The 22,686-nt window shown below is 35.3% G+C and overlaps 1 non-coding gene across 1 annotated transcript; it reads right to left on the bottom strand.

The window, feature by feature from the left end:
* Positions 1-17,233: 17,233 nt before the first annotated feature.
* On the bottom strand, positions 17,234-17,340 carry LOC120880713. Its single transcript, XR_005725113.1, has one exon. It is a non-coding gene; the product is annotated as a U6 spliceosomal RNA (small nuclear RNA).
* Between the last annotated feature and the right edge of the window lie 5,346 nt (positions 17,341-22,686).

The raw sequence follows: 22,686 nt of genomic DNA, 5'->3' as shown, positions 1-22,686 counted from the left end.
ATGCCTTAGTGTCTACATTAACATAATTTTGCAATTCCATTTTCATTACTAGTATTTCTTTACTCTTCCAGAACTGTTCTGCTGAGTAATGGTTCCATGGTTCATTAGGAACTTCTTGGAAAAATATCAGCTCCTTATTGGAAAGCTTCAGCAAACAATTTACATTCCCAGGTTATGTGAATACTTTTTTCAAAATCCTTTCCTAGCTACTTCCACAAAGTCTGGACTGGTCTATGGAATTCTCACTCAGTCCTTATCAAGCTCCCACATTTGAAACCATCTTTTTTTTTTTTTTTTTTTTTTGGAGTATAGTTGCTTTACAACATTGTGTTAGTCAGACTTACAATCCTTAATAAATTCTGACCTCCTCTCCAACTCTTACTCCTGTAGACACCTCCAAAGTTTTGTAAGTTGGTATTTTTCTTTAATCAATAACCTGAGCTTCATCTAATCAACAGATTTTGATAGTTATATTTAAGGAGTCAGATTTCCACACCACCTGGGAAGAAAGAAATACTTCCATTATTTTCTCAATGCATTTCAGTTTGATCAAACAACTTTCTTGAAAGTCACAATTACTTTTTATTCTGTATGATATACTAGAAATGCAATTTTTTGAAACTACCTATTTGACTCATTTAAGATACAACTGAAACAAAAATAAAATGTAATAAATTAACCATTGTAGGGTATATTTATTTTATTCAAATATTCATTTTTATTATATATTCATACACACAAATGACAATGGCTTCCTTCAGAGGGCTGCTATTTTTTAAGACAGATTTATAAATAAGTAGGCTATTAGTAGGTAATATGGTGACAAATAAAGTGGGAAAATATAAAGCAAATGACAGAGATAAAAAAAGAATGATTGAGGAGGGTTTGTTTTGCAGAGTGGTCTGGGAAGGCTTCTGTAATAAATTAGTGCAAACAAACTAAATCAAAAGTGTATCTGGCCAATTCAAGGAGGACAGTTCCCCAGCAATGGATTCTGGGAGGACAGAATCAGGAAGTGACATCAGAAAAATGGTGGTGGGTAAGGGTTTGGGTTTTCTTCTACTGGTCTTCTTTGTTCTTGAAGATTTTTTTTTCTCTAAGTGATTTGAGTAGTCACTGTAGGGTTTGGAAAAGAACAATCTTATAATTTAAGTGGTTTTTAAAAGTTCACACTGGTCACTGTGTAGAGCAAAATAGAGACATAAAAAAGGCCAAAGGCAAGAGAATATAATCAGAAGGTTATTGCAATAATCCAGGGCAACAGATAATAGTGACTAGGACCAGGTTGTACAAGAAGAAATTGTACAAGATATTTTCTGTTTATACCTTTGTCAACTACAAATTGGCACTTGCCTGTCAACTAGAAATTGCCACTTGCCAAGAGCATTTACCAGTGACTGAACAAAACAGCAACAAGGGCATTTGCTGTCTATCTCTGCAGAGATTGAACCTTGTGCTGGTGTGTGTCTTGACTTTCAACATCCCCTGAGGGAGTTCAGGGTGGAGTGAGGCCCTCTGCTCCAGGGAATCTGGTGGAACAGGTCTTTAGATAGTTAGATATTTTCAAGAACTGATTTCATGATCCCAATCCTTGCATCTCTTCATAGCTAGAAAATCACTATATCCCTTCATGGTGACATCAGCTCAACATGACTAGCAGAAAACTTTTTGTAAAGTAAGCACTTAATTGCATTGAACTCCCCCTTCACCAAAATCTTATATATTGACCTTCCCTGACTGCCTCTTTGCAGCAGTCTCTCAGAGGTATCTGAGGAGCTGTCTCCAGGGCTGCAGTCCTCATTTTGCACCAAATAAAACTTAACTCACGGCTCTGAAGCTGTGCATCTTTTTTAGTCAACACTTTGAAAGTTGAACTGATAGCACTGCTGATGGTGAGCTGTGGAAATGAGTGATCCAGAAGAAATTCTAAATGTGTTTTTAGATTGTAGCTTGAGCTAGCATTTATCCAGCTGTAAACATTTTAGGAGGGGTTATTTGGGGATTTGGAGACTATGATTTTGGTTTAGATTTGAGATAAACACAGGTGGAGGCATTAAAGGTGCTTATATATTGAAGTTTGAATTTTAATGAAGACATCAATGAGATATTACAAATCACTGTTAGAGAAAGTGTAGAAAGAAAAGCAGCCCTAGATTATTCAAACTCTGACATGTGAAGATAAGGTAGAAATTGCTAGCCAGTTAGTGTAGGGCTGAGACCTTGGATCTTTTTTCAATTTCAGCTCTTTCTCCCATATAAATATCTCACTCAATTAACCTAAAGCTATACATATTGTTACAGTTTCAACTATATATAGTAGGAAACTACATATATATATATATATATATATACAGTAGGAAACGACATAGATATATTAAAAAAACTTTGCAATTAACCTTGTTTTATGCTTTCAAGTTTTACAAATCAAATGCTTTGCTTTTAATAATTGTTCAGCAGAAAGTAAGTCAGATATAAAAATGTTTATACTGCATAATTCCACTTATATGAAATTCAAGAATAGCAAACGAAGCTATAGTGATAAAAATCAGAACAGCAATTGTGGAAAGATAAGTGAATGGAAGGAGATCTGCGGGCACTTTCAGGAGTGTTCAAAATATTTTTTTAATCCTGATTAGAGTGTGTTCAAATCCTGAAAGATGATGCTGTGAAAGGGCTGCACTCAATATGCCAGCAAATTTGGAAAACTCAGCAGTGGCCACAGGACTGTAAGATGTCAGTTTTCATTCCAATCCCAAAGAAAGGCAATGCCAAAGAATGCTCAAACTACCGCACAATTGCACTTATCTCACAGGCTAGTAGTGTAATGCTCAAAATTCTCCAACCCAGACTTCAGCAATATGTGAACCGTGAACTCCCTGATGTTCAAGTTGGTTTTAGAAAAGGCAGAGGAACCAGAGATCAAATTACCAACATCTGCTGGATCATTGAAAAAGCAAGAGAGTTCCAGAAAAACATCTACTTTTTGCTTTATTGACTATGTCAAAGCCTTTGACTGTGTGAATCACAATAAACTGTGGAAAATTCTGAAAGAGATGAGAATACCAGACCACCTAACCTGCTCTTGAGAAATCTGTATGCAGGTCAGGAAGCAACAGTTAGAACTGGACATGGAACAACAGACTGATTCCAAATAGGAAAAGGAGTACCTCAAGGCTGTATATCATCACCCTGCTTATTTAACTTCTATGCAGAGTACATCATGAGAAACACTGGTCTGGAAGAAGCACAAGCTGGAATCAAGATTGCCGGGAGAAATGTCAATAACCTCAGATATGCAGATGACACCACCCTTATGGCAGAAAGTGAAGAGGAACTAAAAAGCCTCTTGATGAAAGTGAAAGTGGAGAGTGAAAATGTTGGCTTAAAGCTCAACATTCAGAAAACAAAGATCATGGCATCTGATCCCCTCACTTCATGGGAAATAGATGGGGAAACAGTGGAAACAGTGTCAGACTTTATTTTTCTGGGCTTCAAAATCACTGTAGATGGTGATTGCAGACATGAAATTAAAATGAGAGTTAGACTGTGGAGAAAGCTGAGTGCTGAAGAATTGATGCTTTTGAACTGTGTGTTGGAGAAGCCTCTGAGAGTCCCTTGGACTGCAAGGAGATCCAACCAGTCCATTCTAAAGGAGATCAACCTTGGAATTTCTTTGGAAGGAATGATGCTAAAGCTGAAACTCCAGTACTTTGGCCACCTGATGCGAAGAGCTGACTCATTGGAAAAGACTCTGATGCTGGGAAGGATTGGGAGCAGAAGGAGAAGGGGACGACAGAGGATGAGATGGCTGGATGGCATCACTGACTCGATGGATGTGAATCTGAGTGAACTCTGGGAGATGGTGATGGACAAGAAGGCCTGGCGTGCTGCGATTCATGGGGTCGCAAATAGTCGGACATGACTGAGCTACTGAACTGAACTGAACTGAACTGAGAGTGTGTTCACATGCATCAAAACTCATTAAACTGTATATGTTAGATCTGTACATTTTACAGATCTAAATTTATATCTCAATTTAAAAGAAATGCTTTAAAGAATAAAAAAGGAGATAATTATTTGAAAAAATGCTGTTTTTATTTCACTTTTTTTCAAGTCTGTAAAGGCTAAAAACAAAAGTAAAAACACACAGAAAAAGAGTGAGATTTATTTGATTGTGTGATGAAGTTAGGTAAACCTGCTCAAAAACTCCTTCAAAACATATATGTGCTCTCTGCTTAGAGGATAGACTGTAAGTCAGATAAGAACTCCAGCAGCGAGTCTTAGAGTGACCCTTTTCCAAGCTACATCGTTACTCTCAAACCTACTTATATTTCTGAAATCACATTATTTTGACTCAAAATACAGTACTGTGTGTAAAGCACTTCAGGGGCCAATGCCAATACAAATTTTGTAAAATCTATGGATGTATATAGAGCAGGTTTTATTAGAACCTGGATCAAGAATGTTTTCCATAACTCTAAGTTAAGGTGAAAGAGTGACTCATGATGTCATTCCTCACAGATCACTTTTATGATTTCCCCAAAGTCATTCAATATATCTAGAGTAACATTTTTCTTTCCAAAAGAAAAAAGTTTGCAAAAGTGAGGACACAGTGCTTTACAAATTGCTCCTCAAAGAGCTCATATATCAAAGAGAGTATATTCCATTGTTAGGGAGCTAAGTTGAACTATGAAGAGTAGCTAACAGTGTGGTTAAATTTGCCTGTGAAAGCAAAGAAAATACTGCAGCACACCTAGCTGAACAATCTATCAATACACACAATACTGTACAGAAACCATAAATCCTACCATAGCAGCGCTATTCTTTCAGGGAAATCATACACAGAATATCACTGGAGCAAATGCTAGGGGAAGACAACTTGTGTGGGGCATGTGGGCTGGCTGGTATTTCCTTGCAAAGCATTTTCATAGTTTAATATCCAAACACTATAAATCCAACAGTTTAAGGTAAACAATTCTGAATTTAAAAAAAGCAAGGAGGCTACTGGAGTGCTCACACTATCTGTGAAACAAAGAGCAGTATAATGTAGTATGAATCTTGCAGGGTTCATATTGAATATTGGTGTGTTACTTTGCTAGGGCTACCAAATAAAGTACCACAGATCATATGGCTTAAACAATAAAAATATTTGTGTCATAGTTCTTGAAGCTGGAAATTCAAGATTAAGGAGATGGCAGGATTGGTTTCTTCTTGTGCCTCTCTTCTTGGCCCTCCTTGGTTATCCTCTCCCTATGTCTTCATAGGATTCATCCCTTATTTCCTCTTCTTATAAGGACACCAGTCAGATTGGATTGGGATCAACTTCAATGACAAAATTTCAACTTAATGACCTTTTCAAAGACCTTATTTCCAAATGTAGTCATATGTGAGGTTCTTGGGGTTGGAACTTCAACCTAAGAAATGGGATTGGCACAATTCAATCCACAACACTGAGGAAGAAAAGCCCAAAGAAGGTGAGCTGAACAGTGCTGCTTTATTTTTCTAAGTTTTAAATTTGTTTATTTTTAATTGGAGGCTGCTTTTAAATGCTTTAAATATAGGACATGTATCTTTTATCCCCTTGATTTATTATATTTGAACATATTTTGAATCTAATATTTATCTTTCTCTAAAAAGTAATGAACGTTCATTTTTTTTTAATTTAGAAAATTCAGAAAATTCAAAGATATTATAAGAGAGAAAACATCCCATTCATTTCGGTCATGAAAACTTTTTAAAAGAAACAATTCACGTAAGTATCAGGTTGTGTACATTATCTGTATTACTTCTGTATTTACCAGTGTAATATAAACCATTTCCCTTTCATTATAATCTTATTGATATTTTAATGATTGGATATTTTAAGTACTATGGTGGTTAATTTTAATTGTGCATGTCAACTTGGTTAAGCTATGGTGTCACGTTTTGTCAAACCCAGTATAGATTTTTCTGTGACATACATTTTGAATGTGATTAATATTTATATCAGCAAACTTTAAATAAAGCAGATTTGCTTCCATGATGTGCGTCTCCTATCAGTTGAAGGTCTTAAGAAAAAAGACGAAGTTTCTCATATAAAGAAGAAATTGTGCCATCAGCCAGACTTTAGACTCAATATTTTGACATTAAGTCTTTTCTGATTCTCCAGTGTACTGGTCTGACTTGCAGATTTGGGATTTGCCAGTCACGCAATTGCGTGAGGAAACTGCTTAAAACCTTTGCCTCTCTCTTATGCACACAGGTCGATATATACATCCTACTGGTTCTGATTTTCTAGAGAACCTATTGACTATGACTTTAAGTTGTTCTTTGTGTTGTTTGAATTTAAGCTTTTCTCCTAATTTCTACACAAAAATATGATGATAAACATCAATATTCACAGAACTGGCAGGGCTTTCTGCCCTGACCTTCCTACACAACTTGTAAATGTAGCCTGCAGTTTCAATGAAACCACACTCTATTTCCATTTGATATTTTCAGACCATCAAATTTCCTTGGCCATAAATTTTTGTCATGTTATTGATTCCTTTATTATCATTTTCTTTGCATGTTTATTTGCAACTTTCTATGCTTCTCTTTCTTGATTTATCCTAGAACTATTCTTATCTGTTTCTATTCTTCTGGAATTCTCCAAACCAAAATCAATAGTAAATAAACACTTTGTTACCAAGTTTTATTACAAACTGTTCTCTCTACTTCCTGGTGGCAACTGAAACTCAAATCTCTAATACTGCTTCAGCTTGCAAGTTCTTATAAATGGAAGCCACATATTTTCACAGATTCTAGAGGTAATTTGGGGTTTCATCTAGGTGTTCAGTAAACATTTCTAAATCAAAATTCCTGAGTTGAACATATATATAAAAGAAAAAAAAATCCTTTCAGACTTTGGGTAATGCTAAGTCTAATCCTAATTTCCATCATGAATGATTATGGTTTGGTCATTCTCCATATGTACAGAAAACACTGGGGACTTCTCTGGTGCTACAGTGTATAAGATCGACCTGCCAATGCAGAGGAAGATTCCACATGCCTCAAAGCAACTACGTTGGTGCACTAGTTACTAGGGCTCAGCTACTGAGCCTGTGTGCACTACAGTTTGTGCTCCACAACAAGAGAAGCCACCACAATGGAAAGTCCTCACATTGAAACAAAAAGTAGCCCCCACTCACCAGAACCAAAGAAAGCTCATGTGCAGCAACAAAAACTCAGTGAAGGCAAAATAAATAAATAAATAAAAAGAAAATGTTGGTTCCCATCTCAGCAATCATTTGCATTCAAAGGTACATTGAAATTAACACTTGTTCAATATCACTTACTTCTTTTCTCTTTTTTTTTAAATTATTCTTAAACATCCTGATTATCTAACACAGTGCACAGCAAGACTTTCACAAGCCATTATACAATAAAATTGGGTAAATAAATTTTACTAACGCTAGTATTATACTTTCAGATGTGTACCTTGTGCTTCATGTTCTACTACTTTAAATGTTAAGGAAATAATTCCTTTTGATATAATTTTTCTTTAGTTAAATGTGTTGTGCATGTGTGTATTCAATGCCACTTTTGAATACTCATAGGATATGTGTTCTACTATGTAAGAAAATATAACATTAAATTCTGTTTCTCAGCTAGACCTGATCTTGCCTTTTAGTGGAGATTTGCAGTATAGAAATACACTTTTAGTTGTCACAAATAGAGGAATGCTACTGGCATTCAACTGCTTAAATCACTCCTGCTACTAAACATACTACAGTGAATAGGGCAGCTTCTCAAAACAAACACATGAAAAACACTTACCTGGAACAAAATGTCAGTAGTGCAGAGGATGAAAAATCCAGTATTAAAAGTACTACCCAGTTTGAAACATAAGTCTTAATGGACATGGTTTGTTTTATGATGCCTTACTGTCTGCAATTTCCTTTTCATGAAGATTTCTCTTGGTGTGCAGCATTTTAAGTTGCTCACAATATATGTAAAGTAGCAGCTGACTTCTGAGAATAATCTACACTATTAATTGGATTTCTTTGATCAGCCTGTACTTTAATCATCTGCACATTTAATAATTGATTCAAAGGTTTGACAATTTTATGTCATGGAAAGATGCTTCTAATTCCAGGTGACAAATCAGCAATAGTTTAATGTCTTATTTTTCTCTCATGTTGATATATTTTTATTTTGGATCATTACTTTCCGCAACCAGAACACATCTTGACTTTTTCATGCATCTCTAATGAAGACAATTAAAATACCTGATATACATTATACGGATGGGATCTCTTTTTAACTGTGCATTGTTTGCATTCATAGTGATCAACTATATTAAATGAGCCTTGACATTAAAGAGCATCTTGATGTTCTGGTTTTAATTTATCATTTCAGGTGATACTGACTGCTATTAATGCTTCAGTCAAGGAGCTGAAAGGCTGTTGATACTCAACACAAGTATTATAAATAACAAAACATTTCAAGTAGATGCAGAGAAAATTTTCAAAATTAAAAAAGGCACCTTTAGTCTCAGAAAATATGACAGCAAATCCAGTAAGAAATTATAAACTTTTATTCTTCCAAAAGGAATTCATTCTCATACCCTTAAAATTCTATGTTTCTCAAGTAATGCAAGGTATGCCTCCATGAAATAATCACTTAACCTAAATCAATGGAGTAGGAGGAAAGAAGTAGTACAAACAAGATAAGGGGCAAGTGACACTGACCTGCATGTTGACAGTTGTTAAGGCGCAGGGCGGACCATGGCAAATAAAACTGAGCTTGACAATCTAAAGCAGGGAGTTCATTGCTGCCATTTGGTGACACATGAATTTTTCAAGATAAGCAAGTTTTCTGGGTTTCTACTTAAAAATCTTTTGATTTATATGTTGACCATTAGTCATCCTGAAAGCACTCTGTGATTCAAAATTATGAGGTCAAACAAAGCATATCTGCTATCTACATACAACCAATAAGTTATTATTTGTCATTTCCCTTTTGTTTTAATACATTTCAAGACCGGTCTTCCATCTGAAGACAAGAATAATATATTAAAATTTATATTTGTATTTTCAAGCCTTTGGACTGGAACTCCTCGGGTCTCCAGTAGATTTTGTACTTAACAGCCTCCACAACCACATAACCAATTTTTAAAAAGATATATATATATATATACCTAAATACACACACACACACACACACACACACACACACACACACACATCCTATTGGTTCTGGAAAACCCTGGCTTATATATCAAAATACAGAGAAATACTGACATCATCATGTGTCATCCCACAAATCAGAGTTGCCTACACTTAGCATTTCAATAAATGTCCTTCCATTAATTTTCTAGGCATATGTATTATGCTAACTTGCTTCAGTCGTGTCCAGCTCTTTGTGACCCTTTGGACCATAGCCTGCCAGTCTCCCATGTCCATGGGATTCTCCAGGCAAGAATACTGGAGCAGTTTGTCATGCCCTTCTCCAGGGGATCTTCCCCACCCAGGGATCAAACCCACATCTCTTACATCTCTTGCATTCGCAGGGGTGTTTTTTTTTTTTTTTTTTTTTTTAACCACTAGCACCACCTGGGAGAAGATAATACATCAATGCCCTCATTTCATCTATTAGAAAAAAATATATATAATTTATTACACTTGCATTAGTCAGCAATTTTTGTCATGATGTTTCATAATAATCACTCAGAAAATTTGGTAGATTTCAGCAACAAATCTTTATTTTTTGCTCATACATCTGTGAGTCAACTGTGTTTATTATAAGACTCAGACTGACGCTCAGTGGTTCCTTGAGATACACTGCTCATATGGAACTTTTAAAGGATGCAAGAAGGCAAGTAAAATCATGCAGGCATATTCAAAATGTTTTATCAGGTAACATGTATGTCATTATCATATTCCACTGGCAAAGCAAGCCAAAGAGCCTAGAGGACAATAAAAGATTATATGAATGAAGGAGTAAAGAAAAAAATGCAATCTACCATAGTCTTGTAAGAAAGGACACACTCATCAAATTTCAGAAGTTGTCAGGGGTAAACTCCCTATTCTTTTCACCTTTAGTGGAAATCTGTAGATTTTTTAGTGAAAATTTGCAGTTAAACAGACATACATACTGGTTAACCAATCTTTGTAAAGTAATACTAACAGCTATACAAAAGTCTTTTTTGAAAAAACAAGAAACCTCATAATTAACATCCAAGGTGAGCACAGAGGGAGGCTCATATCTGACTCTGTACACCTCCTTACCCACAGCGTAAGGTAATATATCCATACTAGAAAATAAAATTCATTTTAAATTAATTTTAGCCATTTTTAAATTTTAAATCTTTTTAAAATATGAATTCATCTTATTAAAATTGCTGCTGCTGCTTCTAAGTTGCTTCAGTCATGTCCAACTCTGTGCAACCCCATAGACGGCAGCCCAGCAGGCTCCTCTGTCCCTGGGATTCTCCAGGCAAGAACACTGGAGTGGGTTGCCATTTCCTCCTCCCATGCATGAAAGTGAAAAGTGAAAGTGAAGTCGCTCAGTCATATCCGACTCCTAGCGACCCCATGGACTGTAGCCTACCAGGCTACCCCGTCCATGGGATTTTCCAGGCAAGAGTACTGGAGTGGGTTGCCATTGCCTTCTCCATTATTAAAATTCAGTTCAGTTCAGTTCATTTCAGTCGCTCAGTCGTGTCCGACTCTTTGCGACCCCATGAGTCAGTCCATCACCAACTGCCGGAGTTCACTCAGACTCACGTCCATCGAGTCAGTGACGCCATCCAGCCATCTCATCCTCGGTCGTCCCCTTCTCCTCCTGCCCCCAATCCCTCCCAGCATCAGAGTCTTTTCCAATGAGTCAACTCTTCACACGAGGTGGCCAAAGTACTGGAGTTTAAGCTTTAGCATCATTCCTTCCAAAGAAATCCCAGGTATACCTAAATAACAGAGAAGGCAATGGCACCCCACTCCAGCACTCTTGCCTGAAAAATCCCATGGACGGAGGAGCCTGGTAGGCTGCAGTCCATGGCATCGCTAAGAGTCACACACGACTGAGCAACTTCACTTTCACTTTTCACTGTCATGCATTGGAGAAGGAAATGGCAACCCACTTGCCTGGGGAATCCCAGGGACACGGGAGCTTGGTAGGCTTCCATCTATGGGGTCACACAGAGTCAGACAAGACTGAAGTGACTTAGCAGCAGCAGCAGCATACCTAAAGGGTATATTATTGCGTGAATAATTAGTGACTGTAATAAAACAGGTATGCTAGAAAGACATTAAAAATGTAGTTTATACTATTTTACACTAAACTTTGGAAAAAAAAATAATTACTGAATAAGTCACAGAATGGGTTTTGGAGCCATAGCGAAAATCAACACAATAGATGAGTGAAATTAGAAATATACTTAATACGTTTGCATTCTGTTAAGTGACAATTTCAATAGATATCACTACAAAGAGATAAAAGAATAAATTAGACAATATTTGTAAAAATGCACACACAATATTGAATGATGCAAAGTGTGACATTAGTAGTATAAAATGAGAGGAGGGATAAATGTGTACAGTTTTTATACACAGTTGAAATTATGTTTGTATCAACTTAATGTGGACTACTGTAGCTATAAGATATTTTGTGTTAACTTCTTTAAAAACTGCAAAGTAAGAACACTTAATAGATTCAAAAAAGTAAAGAATCAATGTGTATCCTTTTTTTAAAAGTTAATAAATTACAAAGGAAGACAACAGATAAGAAGAAAGTAAGAAAGTTACTGTAAAGTTGTCAAAAAAAGAAACAATACAATGAAAATAGTAATTTCATATCAATACCTATCAATAATCACGTTAAATGTAAATGGATTGAATTCCACATTTGAAAGACATACACTAATTGAAAGGCTAAAAATAACAAGATCCAACAATATGTTCCCTACAAGAGAATCACTTTAATCTTAAGGACACACTCAGGTTGAAACTAAAGTAATAGATAAAAGTGTGCCATGCAAATAGAAACAGAGCAGTGGTGGCTATACTTATATATAATAACTTTTCACAAGTAGACTTACTTCCATGGGTCACAAGAGACAAATAAATCAGTGTATAATGATAAAGGGGTCAAGTTATCAAGATAACAGAACATTATCACTGAACTACATGAACAAATATTGATAGAACTGAAGGGAGAAAGAGAAACAAAACAACAGTAGAGGGATTGATTATTCCACTTTTATTAGTGTACAGATCATTCAGACAGAAAACCAATGAGAAAACCATCATTGAATGATACGATAGACTAACAAACATGTTCAAAACAGCAACAGAATACATATTCTTCTCCAGAGCACATAAAACATTCTGCAGAATAGGTCATAAATTAAGATACAAAACAAGTCTTACAAATTTAAGAAAATGAAATTATATCAAGCATTCTTTATAGCTACAATGTTATAAAATTAAAAAATGATAAAGAAGAGAATATTGGAAAAATCCTAATTAAGTGGAAATTAAACAACACATTTCTGAACAAGCAATGGATCACAAGAGAACCAAAGGAAAATCAAAAAATATCTTGGGACAAACAAAAATGGAAATACAAAATATGGAAACGTGGAAGGCAGCAAAAGCAGTAGAAAGAGGGAAGTTTATAGAGATAAATGTATACATTAAGAAGTAAAGAAAAAAGCAGCTCTCAAACATCTAATTTTATAATTTAAGGAACTAGAATAAGAAATTGAGTTCATAGCAGACTAAAGAAAAATTTTAAAATGAATACAAGTAAATTAAACAAAAATTTAGAAAACAGTAGAAGAGAACAACACAACTAAAAACTGTTTTTTAAATATATAAGCACAATTTATAAACTTTTATCTTGACTAAGGAAAGAAGAGGGAGAGTGATTTAAATAAAAGCACTGGGATAACCCAGAGGGATGGTATGGGGAGGGAGGTGGGAGGGGGAGTGGGAACTTATGTACACCCGTGGTGGATTCATGTTGATGTATGGCAAAACCAAAACAGTATTGTAAAGTAAAAAAAATAATAATAATAAAAATTAAAAATTAAAAAAATAAAAGTATATATATATATATATGAAGCATTACAATGATTCCATAGAAATACAAAGGGTCAAGACTACTATGAAGAAGCCTAAGTGAAAAATTGAATATAGAGAAATCAATATAATCCTTGAAACATACTGCTTACCAAGACTGAATCCTTAAGAAATATAAAATATGAACCTGCAAATAATGAGATTAAAATATTAATTAAAAACCTTCCAATGAAGAAAAGTCGAGGACAAAATGGTTTCATAAGTAATTTTATCAAACATTTAAATAACTAAAGTCAATCCTTCTTAAATTATTCCCCCAAAATAATGAGGTGGGATTTTTTTCACTCATTTTATAAGGCCTGTGTTACCCTTATTCCATAATATAGCAAAGAAGAAAATCAACAAAATGAAACAACTTCCAGAATAGGAGAAAATATTTACAAACCTTACATATAATAAGGGGCTAATATCCAAAATGCATAAATATTGCATACAACTCAATAGCAAAAAGAAAGAATAAGTCAATATTTAAATTGGGCAAAGGACCTGAATAGACAAGTTTCCTCAGAAGACATCCAAAAGGCCAACAGGTAGACAAAAACATCACTGATAACCTAGGAAATACAAATCAAAACCACAATGAGTTGAAATGATTATCAGAAAGACAAGTGATAACAATTTTTGGTGAGGATGGAAAGAAAATGGAACCCTGATACACTATCAATGCCAGTGTAAATTGGCATAGCCATTATGGAAAATGGAAGTTCCTCAAAAATTAAAATAGAAGAACCATATGATTGAGCAATCCCACATTTGGGTATACATCAGAAGGAAATAAAATCAGTATCTTGAACTGCTATCTGTGCTCCACCTTCCTTGTATCATTATTCACAATATGTAAAAAAATTGAAGTAAGTGTCCATCAACTGATGAATAAAAAACTTATATATATATATATATACACACATATATATATATATCAAATCATCACAATGTACACCTTAGTAAAATTACACAACCTGAATATATACTTTTATCAGTCATTTTGAAAATGAATAAAAGAAACAAGAGCCACTATGCATGCATCACTCACCACAGCTTACATACCCCAGTAGAAAGATTTCCTTCTGCCCCCTGTAAAAATAGTACTTCCCAGGTGGTGCAGTGGTAAAGAATCTGTCTGCTATTGCAGGAGACACAGGAAATTTAGGTTCAATCCCTGTGTCGGGAATAACCCCTGGAGTAGGAAATGGCTATTCACTGCAGTATTCTGGCCTGGAAATTTCCATGGACAGAGGAGACTGGTGGGTTACCATGGTGTCACAAAATGTTGGACACAACTGAGTGAGCATGTATGCACTGCAACAAGATTCCAAGCATTTGTGGCCAATGAACAATCACAGCCATCCTCATTTTTTTCCTTTGTCCTATAAAGCAGGAGTCCCCAACCTCCAGTATCTAATGACTGATGATGTGAGGTGGAGCTGATGTAAAAATAATAGAAATAAAGAGCACAATAAATGTAATGCTCTTATATCATCCTGAAGCCATCCTCAAACCCAGTCCATGGAAAGGTTGTCTTCCACACAACCAGTTCCTGGTGCCAATAAGGTTGGGGACTGCTGCAAAGCAAGCCCCTTTCCTCTGTTCTCAGGACTTGTTACCACAGTTCACCATAGTTTGCTTGTCCCGAATTGCAATTCTCTCCTATTCCAGAATAAATGACTTTTGTTGGTAAAATAACTAACTCTTTTGTTAAGGTCAATACATTTGTACCTTATTAAAATTAAAATAGGAAAAATAAAGAAAGCTCCTTGTTGCTGTTCAGTTGCTAGGTCATATCCAACTCTTTGTAACCCCATGGACTGCAGCCAGGCTTCCCTGTCTTTCACCAGCTCTCAGAGTTTGCTCAAACTCATGCCCATTCAATCAGTGATGCCATCCAACCATCACATCCTCTGTTGTCCCCTTCTCCTCCTGCCTCCAATATTTCTCAGCATCAGGGTCTTTTCCAATGAGTCGGCTCTTCACATCAGGTGGTCAAAGTATTGGAGCTATGGTATCAGTCCTTCCAATGAATATTCAGGGTTGATACCCTTTAGGATTGACTGATCTGATTGCTTTGCAGTCCAAGGGACTCTCAAGAGTCTTCTCCAACACCACAGTTTGAAAACATGAATTTTTCGGTCCTCAGCCTTCTTTAATATATATAAAACTCCTAATATAACACAAGTTCTATGAATAAATATTTGAATGTATCAGTAAATTGATAACAGACTAATGAATGAATGGAGTATTATATGTGTATGAGTGTCACCGTGGGTACATGCATGCACGTATGCAGACATACATATGTACAATCTGCATGTGTATGCATGGATAAATGATTTAATTTATCAGTAAATATTATGAGTTATTACAGAATAGCAGTAAGGCATAAATATCATGGTCCTATTTATTTTAGCTACATTTTATACTCTGTTGAGTGCACTACATATTCTCTTATTTTTATTTCTCCTCCTTTTGTTCTCCAACCCCCTCTTTTTTCAAGTATCTCTTCTTTAAAATTATTTACATCTTTGGGATACACTAAACACTTACTGTACTGCCAAATATTCTGAGATATTCTGTTACCCTAAGTAATGCAAGCTCCAAATACCAAAAGCCTTAGAAAAATTATTATTGAATGCTGACTGTAGTACAATGAATTAACATAAATAGAAATAACAATCATATATACTTAAGCCTACTTGTGGAGGTATGCACTTTCTTCTAAGCAACTACTGAATTTGTGTAAGCATTTATCCTGCTGTTTGGTAATTGGTGATTTACTTCTTTAGCTCATGGTTTAGATTTCTACCCCTTGGAGAGTATGGATTTTTTCATTCATCAATCTGAACTCTGAAGTTAGTAAAATGTTTGGCACAAAACAGTCACTCAGTTGACACATGTTTAATTTAATTGTTCCTTGTTTTTTACAACTATTGTGCATTTGCTCAAGGTCATGTATGGCTCTGTCTTCATAGTCAGCATTCTTCCCTGATTTATTAGATTTTACTATTATTTATCCTCATATAAATCCAACATTTTTTTTGTTTGTTTATTTCATTTCCAACCTTTTCTAACTCAAAGCAGTTCATTTTCTCCTTTGTCCAACACTTGTTTAAATTACACCTGAATTCCGAAGCACACAGGACTGATGTTGTTTCCTTGCTTTTTTCTTTTTCTTTTTTTAATTTTAACTTATTTATTTTAATTGAAGGATAATTTCTTTACAGTATTGTGTTGGTTTCTGCCAAACATCAAAATAAATCAGCCATAAGTATACATATGGCCCCTCCCTCAAGAACCTCCCTCCCCATCCCACCTCTCTAGGTTGTTACAGAGCCCTGGTTTGAGTTCACTGAGTCAAATAGCAAATTCCCATTGGCTATTTGTCTTAAATATGGTAATGTGTGTTTCCATGTTATTCTCTTCATAGATCCCACCCTCTCCTTCCTCCCTCCTCCACACTGTGTCCTTAAGTCTGTGTATCCATTGCTGCCCTGCAAATAATTTTATCAGTACCATCTTTCTAAATTCCATATATATGCATTAGTAGCATTAGTATAGGATATTGTTTTTCTCTTTCTGATTTACTTCACTCTGTATAATAGAGTCTAGGTCAATCTACCTAATTAGAACGGACTCAAATGCTTTCCTTTTCATGACCAAGTTTAATATTCCATTGCATATATGTACCAGCATTTCTTTATCCATTCATCTGTTGATGGTTGCTCCCATGCTATGGTAAATAGTGCTGCAATGAATTTTGTAGTACATCTGTCTTTTTCAATTTTGGTTTCCTAAGGGTATATGCCTAATAATGGGACTGCTGGGTCCTATGGTGGTTTTATTCCTAGTTTTCTAAGGGATCTCCCTACTGTTTTCCATAGTGGCTATGTCAATTTACATTCCCACCAACATTGCAAGAGGGTTCCCTTTTCTCTACATTATCTCCAGCCTTTATTGTTTGTAGACATTTTTAATGATGGCCATTCTGACTAGTGTGAAGGGATACCTTATTGTAGTTTTGATTTGCATTTCTCTAATAACGAGCGATATTGAACATCTTTTCATGTGTTTATTAGCTATCTGTATGTATTCTTTGGATAAGTATCTATTTAAGTTACTTTGCCACTTTTTTTTTTTAAATTATGGAACACTTTGCAAATTCGCTTGTCATTCTTGTGCTGTGGCCATGGTAATCTTCTCTATATTATTTCAATTTTAGTACATGTGTTGATGAAGTGAACACTTTCCCACTTTTTGATTGGGTTGTTTGTTTCATTGGCATTGAGTTTCATGTAATACTTGTATAGTTTGGAAATTAATTATTGTCAGTTGTTTCATTTGCTATAACTTTTTCCCATTTTGAGCACTGCTTTTCAATTATTTATAATTTCCTTTGCTGTGCAAAAACTTTAAGTTTAATTAGGTCCCACTTGTTTATTTTTGTGTCTATTTTACATTTCTCTAGAAGGTGAGTCTTTTTTTGTCCATATGAACTCACTAATTTAGCCTATATTTCAAATTTTTCCTATTTATTTTTGTCAAATTATGCTGCTCATTTTTATTGTGTAATATGGTTACGAATGTCCATGTCCTTATTTTTCAAATCCTTTGAGTAGAGAATTTGAACCAAGACTTTTTTAATGTTACTTACAATTAATCCCACAATGCATGATATATGGTCATAATATATAGTCACTAAACACTTTAAAACAAAAAGCTATGCAACTAAAACTGTAGCATCAATCATACTTGCAATAGTTGAATTATTATTAAAATATTTCAGCACAACCTGTATTTGCTAACTCTTTAAAATGGATTCCCACTCTTTCAAAATTTTGTCCTCAATTTTATGGCCAAACATTCAATTGTTTATAAAGATTTCCTAAAGAGAAGTAAAATGCTTTTCTCTACAAAGTAAAATAAAAATGGAAACATGTTCAGCACTAAGTAGACTATAACAAAAATGAGGAAAAATAGTTTGCATGGAAAAGATGACTCTATCTATCCAATGTTTCATTCTAGTGTTATAATTTCAAATCTTATGCTTAAAATGCATGAGACAAAAATGCATATGTATGGCATGAGACAAAAATCCAGTTTCATTCTTCTGCATATGGTAATTCAGTTTTCCCAGCACCATTTATTGAAGAGACTACCATTTTCACATTGTATGCACCTGACTGACATTCTTGTGCAGAGACATTACTTTGCCAACAAAGGTCTGTCTAGTCAAGGCTATTGTTTTTCCTGTGGTCATGTATGGATGTGAGAGTTGGACTGTGAAGAAAGCTGAGCACCAAAGAATTGATGCTTTTGAACTGTGGTGTTGGAGAAGACTCTTGAGAGTCCCTTGGACTGCAAGGAGATCCAACCAGTCCATTCTAAAGGAGATCAGCCCTGGGTGTTCTTTGGAAGGAATGATGCTAAAGCTGAAACTCCAGTACTTTGGCCACCTCATGCGAAGGGTTGACTCATTGGAAAAGACTCTGATGTTGGGAGGGATTGGGGGCAGGAGGAGATGGGGACGACAGAGGATGAGATGGCTGGATGGCATCACTGACTCGATGGATGTGAGTTTGAGTGAATTCCAAGAGATGGTTATGGATAGAGAGGCCTGGAGTGCTGCGATTCATGGGGTCACAAAGAGGTGGACACGACTGAGCGACTGAACTGACTGAACTGACACTCTTGTTGAAGATCAGTTGAATGTGTATGTTGGGATAAAATAGGAAGCATAGGAAAAATAGACTATAAAGGTCATCAGGCATAGGAGAAAATAATCAAATAAAACTTCTCAACATATGCATACATAATGAAGCTGAATTAAAAAACCAAATGGGGAAAGAGAATAGCAGACAAGAAACACCTGAAAGATCATGTATAGGAAGAAATGACTCAGAAATGATCTGAGATCTCATAAGATCTACAGAACAAAGATGTGATAGAAATGTTGATACATGGAGAATAGAGAAATAATTTATACTACACATCCAATCAGAATCCCAGGGAAAGGAGAATGGTGTCAAATGGTAATGGGAATAATGATTAAAGTATAAAGCTTGGTCATATATTTTCATTTTGATTTGAGAAAACAGTAAATACAAGCAAAATAAACAAAAGTTCACAAAAACCATTTCAGTGAAGCTGCAGAAGATCAAAGATAAAGTAAATATCTTTAAAAGATCCAGAAATATGGAAATTTTATATTAAAAAATGAAACTAATAAGAGAAGAAAAATAGGGCAAACAGAAAGAAAAATAAGTTTAATGATGATAGAAAATATCTTTTAACCTAAAGGTTTAACCTCAGGGAATTTTATTTTAGGATGAGGTTGAAATATAAATATATTCAGGGAAAAAAAGAAAGGCTAGATAGTGTTTATTATCAAATGACCTTAACTATCAGATAATTAAAGACTGTACTTCAAGAAGAAGGAATGTAATACCAGAAAGGATGGACTGATAGGCAAGAATCAATTGTAACCAAAGAAAAATTTAGGGAAATTTAAAAATTTCATAATCACTAACTGCATAAAAAACATAAAAATAACAAGTATTAAAATATAACAAATATTAGAAGACTAAAGTATAATCTGTAGAAAATTCACTTGAATTAAAATATTTTAAAGTACTCCAAAAATGTTCAGGAAGACAATTAAAATAATGATTTATTTATACTTTAGATTTTACTAGGTTCAATATTCATGTGAAATTCTTATCATAACCTTTAAAAAATAAATGCAAATGTTCAGCAGTATACAGGAAAAAAGGTAAAACATCAGTCCAATCAAAGGCAAAACACAAAGAAAAACCATAGAAAAAGAGGATTATATACAAAACTCCAAAAAGACATTATAAATCAGCACAGATTTATCAGGCTAATTTATCATGACAAAAATGTGAATCCTTCACAATCCACAGATCGATCTTCTGACCCAAGGATTGAATCTGGGTCTCCTCCTTTGCAGGCAGATTCTGTATCATCTGAACCACCTACAAACTCTGGTATATTTCTGATGACTGTCCATGGCATGAATAAGTCATGTTATGACTCAGTAATCAGGACCACTTGGATTTTTTTTTTTTTTTTTTTTTTGCTGCTTTGTCATCTCAGGTCAGTCTTCCATGTCCAATACACCAGAACCAAAGCAAATTACAGTTTCAAATATAGTCCTCTAAATGTTTTTCCATGGATGAAGTAGAATGATTTCTAATTTTCCTATTGGTCATAACTGTTCCCATAGGCAAAGATTTCTGCAAAGATGCTAAGAAATATGGAGGGGCATATGAATATTCAGTCACCAATAAATATCTCCCCCGTAGTAAGTTATGAGCTTTAATAGTGATTGTATATAATTAGTCATACTACTACTGAGACCCCATTTACTTATTCTGATTTCATTTTGTTGTTGTTGTTATTGTTTCTATCCTTTTGCTTCTTGAGTATATTACCAAGTGCATTGTTTGGATCATGTATTTGTCTTTTTTCATTGTCTGACTAATGACAACAATCTTAGTGAAACCAGAGATAGAAGAGGCATGATGGGATGACGGACATTATTACAGGGCTATTGCTTGCCTTGGATCCAGTGGCTACTACAGTTATCACCAGATTTTCATGAGACGTTGGTGAAAACATAATTAAATCTTTATTATGTAAATAACTCTATTTTGTGGTATCTATGTTATAACAGCTTAGCCTTTCACATAATACGTGAAGTATTAATGGAATTGTGAAATTGGAGTGTTGCTAAAACAAAACTTAAAATATATGTCATAGCTTGCTATTTGGCATTGGATAGCGAGGAAACAATGAACACAGACTTGATGACTTATGATCTTTCTTACACCATTGAATAAAGTTGATGTAATTGCCACCTGTGATAACTTGGAAAGCAAATTGCAGTCTATGGAGACTGTAACTCTACAGGAAGCAGTCAGAATGCCAGTTTGCAGACATAATTGGAAAGAAATAGACTTCTGCTTAAAAAAAAAAAGTTCTGACTGCAACATAAAATAGCAATTTTGTGAAAACACAGAATTTGAAAATTCAGTGTAAGGAAAAAACTTTTGTTTGCCTACTGCTAAAAGCAGGACATTTGTTGAAACCAAAAGTAGGAGAATTGTCACCCAGAATCTTGAAATGCATTGCATTATTTTTATTTATGTATACCATGGTTGTCAGCCCAGCTTCATGGATCAAAATAAGTGTTCAGATGGCATGGAATTAATTATTATTTAATTGACAATGACAGAGAAAGTTGAGCAGAACATGCTGCTGCTGCTAAGTCACTTCAGTCATATCCAGCTCTGTGCAACCCCATAGATGGAAGTTCACCAGGCTCCCCCATCCTGGGGATTCTCCAGGCAAGAACACTGGAGTGGGTTGCCATTTCCTTCTCCAATGCATGAAAGTGCAAAGGTGAAAGTGAAGTCACTCAGTTGTGTCCGACTCTTAGCGACCCCACAGACTGCAGCCTACCAGGCTCCTCTATCCATGGGATTTTCCAGGGAAGAGTACTGAAGTGGGTTTCCATTGCCTTCTCCATGAGCAGAACATAGGCAACATTAAATATAGGAGAAAAATCCATAAGTTTAAGAACTATGACCAGGAAAGGCTTTTGGATGTGGTAACTTTCACACACAATTGCTTGAAAGCAAGAAACTATCACTAATTCTAAAGTTGTTATGATAACTAGTAAGCTACTTAGAGAAATATTTGACCCATGCTACCTTCAGATAGCTATATTTATGTGTCTAAGTTTGTAGCAATTGGATATAGTTGGAAATTATAATTACTTTTACTAGATCTTGGCCTTAGCACAGTAGGCATGCAGTCGCTTACTTTTCCTCTTCTTGTTGTACAGATGTAGTGGTAAACCATGTTATTCAGTGTGATAACAATAATACTCTTGGAGATGGCGGCAAAGATATAAAAAAGGAAAGGACATCAATCACTGCATAGTCTTATGAGTTGGAACTGACTACCTGCCGACGCTTACTACTTGAAAGGAAAGTTATGACCAACCTAGACAGCATATTGAAAAGCAGAGATATTACTTTGCCAACAAAGGTCCATCTAGTCAAGGCTATGGATTTTCCACTGGAGATCCAACCAGTCCATCCTAAAGGAGATCAGTCCTGGGTGTTCATTGGAAGGACTGATGCTGAAGCTGAAACTCCAATACTTTGGCCACCTCATGCCAAGAGTTGACTCATTAGAAAAGACCCTGATGCTGGGAGGGATTGGGGGCAGAGGAGAAGGGGACGACAGAGGATGAGGTGGCTGGATGGCATCACTGACTCGATGGACGTGAATCTGAGTGAACTCCGGGAGTTGATGATGGACAGGGAGGCCTGGCATGCTGCGATTCATGGGGTCGCAAACAGTTGGACATGACTGAGCAACTGAACTGAACTGAACTGAACTGAACCTGCCATACCATTGCACATGTTCAAACTATGTGAAAAAATATGTATTTCTATTTTGTTTGAGTCATAGAATTTTGTATCTCTTTTTAGTTCTGAACCAAAATATGCCTCTTTTTTAAAGCAGCTTAAACTAATATAGTTCTTTGCTGAATTAAAAA

This window comes from Oryx dammah, unplaced genomic scaffold, assembly GCF_014754425.2.
Source record: "Oryx dammah isolate SB20612 unplaced genomic scaffold, SCBI_Odam_1.1 HiC_scaffold_21, whole genome shotgun sequence".
NCBI lineage: Eukaryota > Metazoa > Chordata > Mammalia > Artiodactyla > Bovidae > Oryx > Oryx dammah.
The sequence above is the reverse complement of the archived record's forward strand: the minus strand, read 5'-3'. Positions and strand labels throughout refer to the sequence as shown.